Source organism: Homalodisca vitripennis, unplaced genomic scaffold, assembly GCF_021130785.1.
Source record: "Homalodisca vitripennis isolate AUS2020 unplaced genomic scaffold, UT_GWSS_2.1 ScUCBcl_7864;HRSCAF=15720, whole genome shotgun sequence".
NCBI lineage: Eukaryota > Metazoa > Arthropoda > Insecta > Hemiptera > Cicadellidae > Homalodisca > Homalodisca vitripennis.
In genome coordinates this window covers 8,458-26,094 of record NW_025783985.1, presented here as the reverse complement: position 1 = coordinate 26,094, position 17,637 = coordinate 8,458, and the positions used below count along the sequence as shown (strand labels likewise).

The window sequence follows — 17,637 nt, the reverse complement described above, 5'->3', positions numbered from 1 at the left end:
ATTGAAAAGTGTAGAGGCCAGGGTTATGACGAGGGGCAGCCGTAATGAGTGGAAACTATTCTGGAATCCAATCTAGAATAAAGCAAAAGTCGCCAAATGCAGAGTACGTGCATTGTGCCTCGCATAATTTAAATTTGGTACTCAATGACTCAGTTACTGACATAACAGAAATGATTTTATTTTAACGATTTGGTCAATCAAATTTACGTGTTTTTCGGCGAAAGCCTGCCAAGATGGCAAGCTTTGAGAGAGAAATCTATGGAGCAAAGGGGGTCTATACTTAGCAAGACACTCAAAAGATTGTGTCCGACCCGTTGGTCATCTAGGTACGATTGTTTACTGGCCATAAAGTGTAACTTTGTTTCTGTCTTAAGCTGTTTGACGAATATTATTCTGACTTCTAAAAAGAATAAAGAGGTTTTAGAGGCAACTGGACTCAAAAAACAAATGACGTGTTTTCAATTTGTATTGATGCTTACTTTCCAAAGTAAGGTTTTAGAGAGAATTAATATTACATCTAAAACACTACAAAAAGAGGATGTAATCAATTGACGAAGCTACAGCCCTTCTTGGAAAGAGTATGACTGAACTAAAGAGAGCAAGAAATGAGTTTGAAGGTGTTGTTAAAGAAGCTGAAACGCTAGCCAGGGGATGGAATATTGAGTCTTCTCTGCCGACTAAACGATGTAAAAAAGTAAAAAACTTTTTTGACGAACTGACCAACGATGTTGAATTTTCTAATCCATTGCAAGAATTCAAAGTAAAAGTATTTTACAGGAGCTTGGATATAGTTATTGCTCAAATCTCCAGACGTTTTGAGAGCATGGTCAGGATTAACGATCATTCATCTTTTTAACTCCAAAGTACCTCACAGAGAAAAGTGATGATGAACTAATTTTTTCAGCCAGGAAGTTTTGTGAAAGTATGAGGAAGATGTTTCACACGGGTTGGAGACACAAAATAGTGTGTTTCAGAAACATTGTTTCGGATGAAATAAAAACAAGAGGATTGAAAAAAGTTAAGGATTTAGCCTCATATTTAATGATAGAAAACGTGACTTTGTCAAGCAGCCTTCCTGATGTCTGCACAGCGATGATGATGTTCTTGACTCTCCCAGTTACGTCAGCGTCAGCGGAAAGGTTCGTAATCACCAAAAATATCATAAAAACCCGTACTAACTAAAATTAATTTTTGTGTTAAGAAGAGTTATTATACCCTTTAATTATATACTTGTATTATAACCTGAAAATGGCATATATGTTAACAACATAGTTTTTTAATCTTATATAAATTTTCAGGTCATTTTCTAAACTCAAGCTCATAAAGAATTATTTGAGAAACACTATGACCAATACCAGGCTGAGCGCTTTGGGAGTCTTGAGCATAGAAACATGAACGGGCTCGTAGGATCAACTTGAAGATGTTAGCTGAAAAATATTTCAGTTTTAAGAAGAGGAGAGGGTTTAAATAAATGGAAATAATTAACATGTCTACAATTTTTTCTATTTTTATTTTAATGTTTTGAGATAGTTTCATTAATAAATAATTATGATGAATAATTCATTTTAAAGTTTTCTTTTCCTTTTTGATCTTTTTACAAAATGTATAAAAATAAACATTGCACAGCACGGGACTATCAACTATTTACACAAATTTAAAGCCACTCTTAAAAAGTAAAGGTTTGTTTTCTATTACAATTTACCGTAAGTAGAAGTGAACATCATGAGAATAAAGGTAGACCAGGGGAAGTAGGCTATAATTATAACGATGCGTGTTAGGTCAGTAGGAGGAAGGGGGGGGGGGTGTTAGGAGCCGACAGGAGGGGCGCATTTCAGTACGCTGCGGGGGGGCGCGACTCTGTCTAGTTACGCCACTGTCCTGCCTTCTAATATTTTAGATTAAAAGATTCTATTCATATTCATAAATGTATTGCTTCAAACAACGAAATTTATGTCTTTATCAAATCCGTTTAGTATCACCTGCAGATTTTTGTTGTCTAAAGACTTCTTATAATTATTAAGATTGAGCTATCTCATTGATCGTTTAACCATTAAAGTTTTGGTCAGTCACTTTTCATTTTTAAATGGATATTTTATTCAGTACGGAGTATAGTTTTGATACATTTTCCTTTGGAAATTATTCTTTTAGTGTCAATATTAAGGTGAAGGATGCTTCATTGTGATCAAGTATGGTTGGATTTTTCTTTTTTAGGTGATGCAATGGCATTTCGGATTCAGGCCAATTTTATTTATTTTATTTCTTTCCACGTTTTTAATCACAGCCTTTTAAGATACCTTTCATAATAACAAGAAAAACAGAAAAAAACAGCCCAACGGTCATCCCCACAAGAAACTGAAAAAATATTCAAATAAAAAAAAATAAGTTCAAGTTACATTTTTGTAATCTTAGTTACACTTTCCCCTCCAACTGATCATAAAGTAACGCCTTTAATGAGAAGCCCATTTTTGCCGACTTGCAAGGACTTTTTCTAAACTATTATAAAAATATACATGCTATATGCAAAGGTATTCCTATTATGTCTATTTATTTCTGTCAAAATATGTAGGATTTGACAAAACATGAGATGCAATTGACAGTATCACATAACAACTTTTAAATCTAACCTAATATCACAATAAACAACAACTTTATTGAAAGTTATATGTCAGAACTGAACGTGTTGGATACCGAGCCCGGGTTGACTAAGGCATCCGCTCTTTCATTCTCACAGACCCTCTCAATGACCAGGAACTCAACAAACAGTCACATTGTTTATTCCAAGGGAAGAAAGGATCTAATAACAATCCCAGGTAAGTTTAGAGTTGAACTCATAAGAGTCAATTCCTTCAACACTGCCTGGCTACCTGTAGAAATGATAATCTTGCTCCTGCATCGCAGACGAAATTATCACAAGCACATTCATAATGGGTGTGACATCTGCCTGAACAACTGTTTGGATAAGGAAACACAGGGATCATCACCAGCTCTCTCTATGGTCTCATTCCCACAGTCCCAAGCACCTGTGACAATTTCTGTTTAGAGATATCTGCAAACTATTCAACCTCTGGTGGTGAATGAGGTTTTTTCCTCCATCCAAGACTCCCTAGAAAGTGGGAACCTTGAAGGGTTTGTCAAATGAAATGTTTGAGCATCTTATCAGAGATCATGTGCAGAGCATCTCCATGAATCAGAAGCGGAAATCATTCTTTTAATTCAAAATTACTTATTTTTTTATTCTCTGTTCTAATACAAAAAAAATATGTAAAATTTAGTAAAATTCACTAAAATGTAAATAAGGTGAATTTGTTGTTTATAAATGTTTTCTTCTTCAATATGTTTCAATACAGCTGTATGTACCAAATTTCAACTTATTGCAATAAACCGTTCTCAAATGAAATATAGTTAAGTGAAACATACAAAATGGTGGCTGTTTGGGTAGTTATTTAGTCTTTGATAGTTTGGATATGATAGTTTGGTTTATCTTTGATTCAACAAAAATATCTGAAAAGGTTGGTAGAAAGTTTTAAGACACCTTATATATTAATTTTGTCTGTTCCAGATCCAATTTCTAGGACCAAAAGGCAGTTCAGTTGGCCTGGGGGCTTTGTACCGTTGGGGCCATGCCTCTCCGACAAGGGGTTCTTCGGACGCTGCACTTCCTTCCGCCGGTGTTATCCTTACTTCAAGCTGCCACAGTTGGGTACCTGGGAGACCTGGGTTGCTGGAGTGTACGACACTTGTACATACCTGACTGCCCTGCCAGCGGCAAGCAGGGTGTGTTCTGTTAGTGTAATAGGGTACTTGTCTTTATATAATTTCTTTCTTGTCAATCACAGGATAATAAGACCAATAAATATTTTATTTTTAAAGATTTTCCAATTTTAATAATTTGACGAATTGTATATTACATGAAAATTTTAAGATTGAAACAACATTACTTCAGAATTTAAATAAAATAATTGTTAAAAGACATTGAATGATTACATGTAATTGGTGTTGCCGTAATACAATTAGATTAAAATAATATCATTGTTTTCTTCATTTATAAAAAAAATTCTATGATTCTTTACTGTTCTTTACCTTATTTTCATTTGATTTGATTTAGCAGTTATGTTTGAAAGTTGTAATCCACAGTTTATTCGAGAACTTCATACATTACAGCTTGTGCAAAACAATGGTATTAACTTACAAAGGTGATAATGTCATGTATTTATATAGGTCCAGCATTAACTGAGATGATTAGACAAAGTTAAATGAAATTGAAATCATTGATACAGTATTTGCTGGTAATAAATCTATAAATTACCAAATATATCAATGTCATTACTACAAAAAGTAATATCTACAATTGCAAAAAATATTATTTTTATAAAATGCAATGGCCATAATGTAAATCTGAAGAAATTAAAATCAAAATAGTTTTTTGAATAATTTAATGTGTTTGTTTCAGAAGTTTTGGAGTATGTTGCACAAACCCTTCACCTCCGAAACCCCCTGCCGCAGCTCCTCCAGAAATCGAAGAAGCCTCCCCCTCCCCAGGTGGTAGTGAGGGAGGAGGGGCCATCCCACCCAACTGGCCTCCACCTATTCCCACACACCCACCTGACCACACCATCCCTCCCTTACCTACTCACCCACCCAGCCCGGGATATCCTATGGAGGAGGCTACCACTTCCACTAAGAAACCCATCACAACCAAGAAACCTAAGCCAAAACCCACTCCTCCCAAGCCTACTCCACCCAAACCTACCCCACCATCTAACTGGCCCCCTCCCATTCCTACACATCCCCCCACCTCCCAGCCTTGGCCTCCCACTCTGGCACCTCCTCCTAAACCACCCAAACCTACCAAGCCACCCATGTACCCCACACAACCAACCCTACCCACTGCACCCACTCCTGCTCAACCTTCTCCTGTATTTGACAACTCCTGTGGCGCTAAGAACGGTTACCAGGACCAGGAGAAGGATTGTAGGAGGGCAGAATGCCGATCCAAATGAATGGCCTTGGATTGTAAGTATAAATTTGAATTAGCCATAATACTTTATTGTATTTTTACGAATACTATAAATTGAGCTGTTAGAGAGTTCAGAACCAATGCTTTTTTGTGTACACTTTACATATAATATCACTCATTCATATACTCTACTTATGTTAAACAAAACATAAATGAGAGCTGCCTAAACAACTTGGTTGCAATTTCAATTACTATATTCAAGAATTTCTAATACTACAAATAGCGAAAAATCATCCTGAATATGTACTGTAATGATGTATGAACTGATGTTGTCAGGCAGCTCTGTTCAACAGTGGACGACAGTTTCTGTGGAGGCTCTCTGATAGACCAGCAGACCCATATCCTGACTGCAGCTCATTGTGTTGCTCAGTAAGTATTCCTTCCATCTTTATACTGCAAGTGTGACACAAAGGTTTTAGTTTGAGAAAATTTCAAACTATTTGATGAAAGAATTTGGGCTCTTATCCATTAATTCATTCACCACCACTACTGTTAACGTATATTATAGATTTTACAAGTGAATAAACAGAAACCCAACTTCTTCGACGTCAGATCACGTTGGACGATCTGGGACGTGAAACTCAGTTTGGGAAAGTACTGATCGGAAATGCCCCTGGCCATCAGTGCGGGTTTCAGTAGTGCCACCCCCACCCCGCACTTCTGGCGAGAAAAGAAAAAACATCCCTCGAGATACCTAAATTTAAACGATCTCATGAGCGCTCATAAATGTTGACTTTAAAGATTTAGTCCAATTTAACTTGCAACTTAGTAATGTGATGTGACATCAGAGACGTTGGACGATCTTGGATGTGATCTGAGGTCTTGGCACTGATTGTCCGGACTGGCTGTTGGGTGCAGGATTGGTTATCTTCATCACTAAATGATAAGATAAGGCTTGTATGCATCCTAGATGAACAACAAAACCTGGAATGAACATTTCAAAGTGTGTTGAACATTTACCAAACCGTGATTGATGGTGAATGAATGGAAACTCAACAACATTAGAGGTGGAAAATGACCAGGGTTTGTTGCGATCTCTTCATCAGATAATCTTTAGAATTGTCAACTATTCTTTGCCCGCCTGTGAAAGGTGATTATCAGAATTCACTCTATTTTCACACACTAGCAAGTAGCAACTCACTGAGCTAGGTCCTTTGCCTGTAGCACTGTTGACAAATACAATCTTCTTTGATAAAACATTTGATTTGTTTTTAACCCTTTAACTGACAATTTTTGTTATTAAGGACATTGACAAACCATACAGGTTTTCTGTAAATTGAATGACAGTAATTTACATCTGAACTGTTAGTGTCCATATTTTTGTACATAAAAAAATGTTATTAAGTATTATAAAATATGTTATGTTATGTTATAAAGTATATTCAACAAGGAAGTACCACAACAAATTTGAAACGTTTGGTACATTCAGTGGCGTAACTAGACAGAGTCGCGCCCCCTCCGCAGCGTACTGAAATGCGCCCCTCCTGTCGGCTCCTAACACCCCCCCCCCCCCCCCCCCTTCCTCCTACTGACCTACACGCATCGTTATAATTATAGCCTACTTCCCCTGGTCTACCTTTATTCTCATGATGTTCACTCTACTTACGGTAAATTGTAATAGAAAACAAACCTTTACTTTTTAAGAGTGGCTTTTAAATTTGTGTAAATAGTTGATAGTCCCGTGCTGTGCAATGTTTATTTTTTATACATTTTGTAAAAAGATCAAAAAGGAAAAGAAAACTTTAAAATGAATTATTCATCATAATTATTTATTAATGAAACTATCTCAAACATTAAAATAAAAATAGAAAAAATTGTAGACATGTTAATTATTTCCATTTATTTAAAAACCCTCTCCTCTTCTTAAAACTGAAATATTTTTCAGCTAACATCTTCAAGTTGATCCTACGAGCCCGTTCATGTTCTATGCTCAAGACTCCCAAAGCGCTCAGCCTGGTATTGGTCATAGTGTTTCTCAAATAATTCTTTATGAGCTTGAGTTTAGAAAATGACCTGAAAATTTATATAAGATTAAAAAACTATGTTGTTAACATATATGCCATTTTCAGGTTATAATACAAGTATATAATTAAAGGGTATAATAACTCTTCTTAACACAAAAATTAATTTTAGTTAGTACGGGTTTTTATGATATTTTGGTGATTACGAACCTTTCCGCTGACGCTGACGTAACTGGGAGAGTCAAGAACATCATCATCGCTGTGCAGACATCAGGAAGGCTGCTTGACAAAGTCACGTTTTCTATCATTAAATATGAGGCTAAATCCTTAACTTTTTTCAATCCTCTTGTTTTTATTTCATCCGAAACAATGTTTCTGAAACACACTATTTGTGTCTCCAACCCGTGTGAAACATCTTCCTCATACTTCTCACAAAACTTCCTGGCTGAAAAAATTAGTTCATCATCACTTTTCTCTGTGAGGTACTTTGGAGTTAAAAAGATGAACTGATCGTTAATCCTGACCATGCTCTCAAAACGTCTGGAGATTTGAGCAATAACTATATCCAAGCTCCTGTAAAATACTTTTACTTTGAATTCTTGCAATGGATTAGAAAATTCAACATCGTTGGTCAGTTCGTCAAAAAAGTTTTTTACTTTTTTTACATCGTTTAGTCGGCAGAGAAGACTCAATATTCCATCCCCTGGCTAGCGTTTCAGCTTCTTTAACAACACCTTCAAACTCATTTCTTGCTCTCTTTAGTTCAGTCATACTCTTTCCAAGAAGGGCTGTAGCTTCGTCAATTGATACATCCTCTTTTTGTAGTGTTTTAGATGTAATATTAATTCTCTCTAAAACCTTACTTTGGAAAGTAAGCATCAATACAAATTGAAAAACACGTCATTTGTTTTTTTGAGTCCAGTTGCCTCTAAAACCTCTTTATTCTTTTTAGAAGTCAGAATAATATTCGTCAAACAGCTTAAGACAGAAACAAAGTTACACTTTATGGCCAGTAAACAATCGTACCTAGATGACCAACGGGTCGGACACAATCTTTTGAGTGTCTTGCTAAGTATAGACCCCCTTTGCTCCATAGATTTCTCTCTCAAAGCTTGCCATCTTGGCAGGCTTTCGCCGAAAAACACGTAAATTTGATTGACCAAATCGTAAAATAAAATCATTTCTGTTATGTCAGTAACTGAGTCATTGAGTACCAAATTTAAATTATGCGAGGCACAATGCACGTACTCTGCATTTGGCGACTTTTTGCTTTATTCTAGATTGGATTCCAGAATAGTTTCCACTCATTACGGCTGCCCCGTCATAACCCTGGCCTCTACACTTTTCAATTTTAATGTTGTTTTCTTCTTCCAAAAAATTACAAACCTCGTTAGTAATTTTTTTTTTCCGAATTTTGGCCTGTAAGAGCTATGAACCCTAAGAATGATTCTTTAATTTCAAGTTTTTCGTAGTTTTGGACTGCCACATGTCGTATTACTATCGATAGTTGATCAGTTTTTTGAGACGTCTTGAGTGGTGTCTAATACCAGAGAGAAGAAAGGAGCTGCTTGGATTTCACTTACAACTTCATCCAGAACATGCTGTGACGCAAACATGATCATTTCATTTTGGATTTTGGGAGACAAATACTTAACTTTGCTTTGATCGTTTTCTAAGTGACTTTTTAGAAGAGGATCGTATCGTGACAACAAATCTATAATATTCAAAAAGTTTCCAGAAGTAGTGTCCACTGTTTCAATATTTTCATTCCGATGCCCTCTGAAACGCTAAGTTACAAGTAGCCATAGTTATTACTACATCTAAAAGTCTTTTGAGAATCTCACAATACTCAGGTTCATACTTTTGAATAAGTGATTTTGCATCTTGGCTATTTTTTACGGTACTATATGCTAAACATGAATTTAAGTGTATACGAGATGTTTCATGTTCTTTAATTTTTTTGCTTAAACCTTGCCAATCATTTATTAGACCTTTACACCAAGCATCTTTAAATTTAGGGTCAGTTCTGTCAGCGAACAACCAACAAGGTTCACAGTATACGCCATTTAATAAAGGTGAATAACAAAGCCAAAACCGTTCTAGTTTTTGGCCCGTTTTGGCAATTTTTGTAATAAAAATCACTGCTAAAAGATCTATTGTTTGTCGAGTCTTTAGGAAAAGGCCCTGTGGGCCTACATGGTTCAGAATTCAAAATGAAAGTTTTATCTTCTTCTTTTAAGAGGGATACTCCGTCATTAGTGTAGAGCCCAATGTCAGTTTTAAAAACACCACGTTGTTGACTGATTTCATTAGTATCAATATGCAAAACACAGTTTTTATCAATGTCTACGGTACAGCTACAGCTATCATTATTTATCTTAACGTCTAGACTCACGTCTGGTTCGTTATTTGTGAATTCAGGTGGGGTCTGAGTAGATGTTCCATTTTCTGTCTCGATGGTAGGTAGGTCAGAACTTATTTCACTACACTCACAAATTAAAACCGGAAGTTATTTGTTTCCTTACACTGTCATTGTTTTTACTAAGAGATATGTCAGATTTAAAAAATAGATCAATTTTTTTGGTGTTTTTTTTGCTTTTTCTTCCTCCTCCTTCTTCCGCTTTCGGTATTCTGCACCACTAGGTTTTTTTAGACATTTTTGTTTAATTATTGATTTAGTTTTCTAGTACATCGTCCCATAATATAAGTTTCCTGTAAGAGGTGTAGTTTGCAAACACTTTTCACCGCCACCACAGTTGTAGGCTACTGAATAAATCACAACTTTCGAAAATGCAGTAAACGTAACGAGTAATGAATATATGACTGAGTGACAAGGAACCACAGTATACTGTGAAGGAACTACCTAACAATAATTGGTACTTGGTAGTGTGGAGGGAGGGAGGGGAGTATTCAAGTCGCAACATGAAACAAGGCAGTACACGCACGCACACCCCCACGCTCACACACGGTCCTAAAGCGCCTTAAAATACACTTCCGTGGCGGTTCAGCAAATAGTTTGCCTGCTTTAGTTTTGAAGGCGTTTAACTAAAACAAGAAATGATAATAGGCCTACGATATTCCTCGCTAGCTCATTTATACAAAAAAAATTATAAGGAATTACAATGAAAAATAGTGATATTCAACCTTAAGAAATTTGGTAAAAATCGGTATAAATTTTTTTTTATTTTTTTCATTCCTTCGTGTGGCGCCCCTTGACACGCCGCGCCCCCCCGCATTGCGGGGGTTGCGGGGGTATGTATTACGCCACTGGGTACATTTAACATTGTAAAATAAATGAATAGATCACATAAATATAACAGTTAACACACAACACTGAGAAATTCAACCATCTATAAAACATAAAACTAATTACATCTCTTCTAAATGATGATAACTTAACCACCCATTAAGGGGATCTACTAAGCCTTAAGCCTATAGACTCTGTTGAAGTAGTGAGTCATAAATCAAAAAGTCACTTTGTCCAAACTATCATGAGGAGTTAATGAAATACTGTTAAAGTCTGTAAATATTGCACAATGTAACTTACAGCTCTACCTGTGAGTATAAAGATCTGCGGTATAACAATTGATGATCTTTTACCTGGAATCAACTTAACATTAGCATTAACAAATTATGCAAAAAGCTTAGCTCTAAAATATATACTGTGAAAGAAATAATTTGGATAGGAGCAATTTGACAAATTGATATTTTCAGGACTAGCCGGTATAATATTGTATGTATGCATATAATACTGTACATCGTTATGTGTAAGAAGTGAATTGATTTATAAAGCTTGATTTAATCATTAAAATTTATGAATATTTGTTATCTATTATTTCAGAAATGTGAATAACGAGTTCAGCTCCAATTCACCTTCTTCTTAGTGCAGCATCTGAAATCTGATGCTGTCACAGACTTGACTCCAGGAATCTGGAGTCAATGTCCGTCTGAAGAGATCAATTATAATGTTACATAATTATAATTTGCTAATGTAAACAAACGTTATATGTAAGAAAGTGATTTATAAAACTTGATTTAATCATTAAAATTTATGAATATTTGCTATCTATTATTCCAGAAATGTGAATAATGAGTTCAGCTCCAATTCACCTTCTGCTTAGCGCAGCGTCTGAAATCTGATGCTGTCACTGACTTGACTCCAGGAATCTCGAGTCAATGTCCGTCTGAAGAGATCAAGACTGTGACAGCATCAGATTTCAAACGCTGCATAGATAGCAAGTCATGTGTATTACAGATACATCAACAAGCTTTCGTTTTGCATGGGATACAAAGCTATTAAAGTCCCTTGAATATTCTCCTGAAAAGAAATGACAAGGCAGACCTTGTTCAAAGTTCGGATAAGAAAATAAGGTTTTAGAGAAAGAGTGAGATTCATAGGAGTGCTAGATAAAAAAGTTTGGAGTAGCAATAAGACATTTATAAAATGTGAAATCATTAAATGATTTGTGTTTGCCATGTTCTTAGCATGACATCTTGGGATGTAGCCAGACTGACAGTAAGGCTCGGGGACCACAACATCAAGACTAGCACAGAAGTGAAACATGTTGAGAAGAGAGTCAAACGAGTTGTCAGGCACAAGAACTTCGACATGAGAACACTGGTCAGTATTATGAATGACAGAACAATGTAGAAAAATTAATAAAGGTGTACAGGTTCATAGTTCAGATAAAACTAAACTAATGTGTGTTTTTCCACAATTTTCAGTAATTAAAAAAAGAGAGATAATGGACAGCTCCTCAATGATTGGAGACAATCAAAGCTAATTATAATACCGTAGGCAAAGACATACAGTGCTAAATCATGATACACTCAATTTTTAATCTAAAATCTATTAATTGACATTAATACCATTTTCCATTCTGATTTAAGAAGTTATGTACTGTATTAAACAATATTGTATAATACTTTTACGTAAAATAGGTTAACAATTCAGTTTTATTATTGCTTATTGCCAACAAAAATTTTATGATTTCAAAAGTTAAAGATAAACATGAGATATGGGAGGCAATAGGCAATTTGGACTTCTTTCCATAAACCTGTACCTAGTTTCCAGGAAACCAATAGATGAATTCCCTCTAAGGAATGGATTTTCAGCCGCTTTAATTTTAGTGGAGGTTGAAATAGTACAACAGTAAAAGGGTTTACATTTCAAACCAACTGTTAGACTATATAAATTACCTACTTTTTGTTTTAATGTTGGCTAATAAAGAGAGTGAAAATTACAACTTATTACACACACACATATATATAAAGATAGATAGATTTATATTCATGTCTATTAATAGATTTTAGATTAAAAATTCATTATTCTGTACTGTATGTCTTTGCATATGGTGTTATAATTAACTTTGATTGCCTCCAATCATCGAGGAGCTGTCCATTATCTGTCTTATATATATATATATATATATATATATATATATATATATATATATATATATATAATGTTTGTCTGTATGTCCTTTAATGAATCGTAAACTATTTGACCGATCATTATGAACATTTGTATGCACATGTATTTCTCCATGGAGAAGGTTTATTTATATGCTATGCCCATTGATGTAACTCTCCACCAGACAGCACTGCAAAAGATGTAGTATCCATTAAAACTGTACACATATAAGAAATTTTATGAAGAAATCATAATTTTAAATATAGGATATTTTTAAGTTTATAAAAGTATATTACAGTTAACAATGTTTAATGTAAAAATGCCTTGTATTACAGTATAATGACATAGCCATCTTGACGCTAGACTCTCCAGTAACATTCTCACAGACGATACGCAGCGTTTGTCTGCCGCAAGGTTTCGCAGGCACGGTTTGAGGGCATCACTGCCACTGTTATCGGCTGGGGCAGTCTGCGGGAGAGTAAGTATTAGACAGGCAGTGGTTTGCCCACAATATTTGTAACAGTTTTCTTTTGTTAAATATAAAAATATTATTGCAAAAATTAATGCTGGAACAATGAGTTAACACATTTCATATATTTAAAAAAATCTGACACAAGCTCTTTACTTTACTTATCTTTCAGTATTTACAGGGTAAATTTTACAGCATATTAAGTTTCCATATTATAAAATTAGTTCAAATAAACAACTACTTGTAAAAGCAACTATTAACTCATTTTCAATTATTGTTTTGATATACTAATAGTATAAAATGTGTCATTTTTGTTTACAAGGGAAGTAAAGCTTTGGCTATAAACAGAACTAAACATGATTTCAATGGTATAATATTTATTTAGAGATCTGAGGTTTCCTTTATCTCTTATAGTATAGTTTACAAGAGCTTGTAACATATTTCATTTCCTTTTCTAGTGTGAAAATTTTTGTAAAATAAATAAGAGCATCTGTATTGTATAATAAATATTAGGAATTTTTTTGTAAGATTAAAATGTTAAATTCAATACAACAAAATGTCAAAATAAATAACAGTATCCATATTTTTAATTTCAACTAATATATTATTTCCATTGTTATAGTTTATAAAATACTGTCTTTCTTTTACTTTTAGTCTCAAGTTTAATGTATTAAAACAAATAAGTACTTGTTTAAATATTAAAACTGTTTATCATAATGCTAGTATATTGCAAAATTATAAAATGTATATAACAGATTAGGCCATACTTTTAATTTTATCTATTTTAAAAGTTTAATCCTAGATCATATTGTCATATTGTTCATGATTTGGTTTTGTATATATATATATATATATATATATATATATATATATTTCTAACTGTTTTATGAAATCTATTTTTTTTAATAAGATGAAAGATTTGATTTGAGTAAAATTATACAGCGTTCATAACGCACCACCAGACCCCCAAAGTTTCAAAGTCTGTATCAAAAGAAAAAATCAATTAATCTGTAATATCTTTATTCAAAAAGTACATCAAGTACACAGAATGATGCCAAAGTCTATAAAAATCATAATAAAAAATGTAACATTAAAAATATAAGTTGTGGAAAAATTACCATATTTGAACATCATTATAAAAATGCTCCCTCAAAGAATACAAGGTTTATTTATCATATAAACATTTCTTTATTTTTTAATATAATTCTTTAACATTTTTTACATTTTGGGTGAATAATTAAAATAATTAATTTCTGCATAGATTTTTGTACAAAAGTTTTAATTTAAATAAGTTAGTAAAAAAAATCTTTTTTGAGTATTTTAACTGCTTTTATGGCAAGATTCTAAAGTGTTAGAAATATTATGGTTCCTATGACACTTAGCTGACTATATTAATTAATATAATATATACATACAAAAACAGTGGTTATACGTAATTCAGAAAATCATTGTTTGAAGGCAAGCAGTTTAATTCAAGCTTAATTCTAATAGCAGCGTATTCAACTCTCAATTGGTAAAAATACAAATTTATTTTAATGTGTTACCATAATTTGAAATGCCAACAGTAATTTGACCGTGTATTAGTGCAAATTGTACAGACCTTGTTTCCTCTCATTTATAGATCATAGCAAGTTTATCTAGGGAAAAAACCTCTTAAATATTTTTATTGTAAACATCATGCACATGTGAATTTCAATTTAGATATTTATCAATTTTTAACCTAAAAAATTGTAATTAATTAATTTCATCTAATGATTAATCATTGAGACAATTATTTAATGTCCTCTTATTTGCAGTACGTTTTAAGTATTTATTATATTTATTTACAATTCTAAAGCTATGTTTTTTTAACTTGGCAAAAGCTTTTGATACAGTAAATCGTTGAATTTTAGTTTTTAAGCTGAAGTCTTATCGCTTTGACAAACATTAAGGCAGAAAACAATCAGTATTTTTAATGAAGAATTCTTCACTCAGAAATTGTGTTCCACAGGAATCAGTTTTGGGAACTCTTTCATTCATAATTTATATAAATGATTTGCCGTCAAATCTTAATTGCTCTTAATTCCTGCTACATTTTTCAGGTGACATTGGCTTGAATTCAGATCATGACAAATTTATTTTAATTAGATATTTTATAAATTAAAAATAAGATTGTGGAAAACTGGTGCTCAGTCAGCAAACAAACTAAATATTTAAAAAATTCAAGACATACAATTTTCCATTAAATATGGTCCTAAGTCTACCTCTGTAAATTTTTGGGTGTTACACTACAGTCAGATCTGAATTGAGATAATCATGTAGTCAGTTGCAAATAGAGCTTCCAAAGGAATTTTTATGTTTCAGCGACTAGTCAAAATTGATATTTTAAAGAGTGTACACAGTCATAAAATCACAAATTGTTTAAACTTAATTAATTTGTTAATATAACAAATCATACCAAGTTTTTATGGTAGCAACATTAGAATTTTTCACCTTTTAGCCTAAAAAAATTAAAAAGCTCCCTCTTCATCCAGTGTTCTAAAGATATATCAAAAATAAACTAAAGGAAAATGTTGTATACTCTATAAAAGACTTTTTACATTAGATTTTTGATAGTTTGATGTTTACTGATGTTTATTTGTTGATTGTTATTGATTAGTTGTTTATTCTTTTTTATATAATTTGATTTTTCAATGTAACTAATGTATTTTTTCATATTAGCAAAAATTGATTCGTGTGTTAAAACTTTATTATTAGTAATTCGTTTTTATTGTAAAAAGAATAGCTAAACAACTCTAAATATTATTTATATAAAATGTGATGAAACCCCAACAGAAAAGTTGTTTGTCACGAAATTATTTGATTTGATTATTGAAAACAGTTATTTATAATCTTCAGAGGTTCTCTATTATTTCATTTAGTTTTGATAAGGTTTTCACAAGGTAATTTTAAAATGTTTGTATACTCTGCTTGAAGACATATAGCGTGGTTGGAATTCACTTAGCAGATCCTTTAATACCACCAAAATAATAATAAATGCAATGGATATGATGGAGAAATGCATGATCTAGAGATTTTATTGTCAGTACAAAAACTGGAGTGAAGAGGTTTGTAATATATCTTTATCTAGTAAACTAATACACAAGATTACTTGGAATGTTTACAAACATGTGCAGACAATACAATTTAAATTTTAATAAACTTTTGAAAAAAACTGAACACTATAAAATGTTTCAGATGGGCCTCAACCAGCTGTGCTGCAAGAGGTCAACATTCCCGTGTGGACCAACACAGAGTGCCGTCTTAAATATGGTAACGCCGCACCGGGTGGCATCGTTGAGCACTTTTTGTGTGCTGGGCGAGCCACCAAGGACTCTTGTAGTGTGAGTATCACACTTCGAAGATTGCTAGATAGTACTGTTTTTTTGTCATTGAATGTTCGGTTGGGCAATTTTTTGTGGTACTAGAGGAAAATCACTTGGATTGACAACCAGTTAGTATGGTCCTATCTGACAGAAGAAAGAGGTTTACAGGACTTGATTACACCTTTCAATCTTTGAGTAGTTAAGTGTGGTCAATATGTACGTAAAATATACTTTGAAAGTATAATAACGCATGTACGAAATGCTATTAGAAATATTATTTCAAATACAAGCTGTAGCTAATAATTAATTGAGCCTAGCTGGCACGAATTTCTCACATGCAGTACTGAAATCCATGGTCACTTCACTATAGACAGAAATTTAACTTTTGCTGACTGGTGCCAAACCGGTTGAAACCCTCTGGTGGAACGTATTTGGCCAGTGCATCATAGTTTGGAGACCACTGTTTTAAGAGATAGAAAGTTGGTGCAAGGCCATTATCCCAAGATTATACTGGTGTTGTCTGTTGCAGGGTGACAGTGGGGGGCCTCTGATGGTCAACACGGGAGGCAAGTGGACCCAAGTGGGGATAGTCAGTTGGGGCATCGGCTGTGGCAAAGGTCAATACCCTGGTGTGTACACTCGCGTCACTCACTTCATGAACTGGATCAACAAGAATCTCAAATGAGCACCACACTAGTCAGTCAGGGTCCAATTTCTGTATTGGTGAAACTAATTTTCAACACAAAATTTCAAGAGTTAAAAACTTCTATAAAATGAATAGTTAGAAAGGAGCCTTTCAAATTTGGCACAAAATTATTGTAAGACAACTCCTTTAAAATTTACAAAAATTGTATGAACCACTAAGAAAAATAACAGATCAATCCTGTTTATTAGTTAAAAATTTTAAACTTTGTTTAACTTTTCAACTTACTAAAAAGACATGGCCTTATTTTTAAATGTCATTATTTAAAGTAATGGAATTATTAATAGGAACTATGGTTAGTAAAATGTATAAGGGTAATCAAAAACACAATCATTAAGAAACAAAATAAAAATAATCTATTTGTGTGAATGAAGTAACTGGAATTACTGCCAAAATAACGAACAATTACTGCAAACTCAAGTTTACGCTGAGGTCAGGGCCGCATTTACAAATTCGGCGCCCCTAGGCCTACAGACCAAAGAGCGCCCCCCCCCCCCCCCCCCAGAGGACTCTGATTACACTGACGTAGAAATCCAATAAATTTCCTAATTACGTAATTTTGATGAAAGATAATTACAATAGTATATATATATATATATATATATATATATAAGTGTTTTGAATAAATAAAAAGCAATAAACCAATGAATGAGTCAACGTCGCACCCCGGACCTAGTTGACCTTGGCCACCCGCCCCGCCGAGCGCCAACACCACCCGCCGCCGCAACTT

The 17,637-nt window shown here is 33.7% G+C and overlaps 1 pseudogene; it reads left to right on the top strand.

Moving 5' to 3' along the window:
* Positions 1 to 2,662: 2,662 nt before the first annotated feature.
* LOC124374312 lies at positions 2,663 to 17,412 on the top strand (annotated as a pseudogene).
* The last annotated feature ends 225 nt before the right edge of the window (positions 17,413 to 17,637 follow it).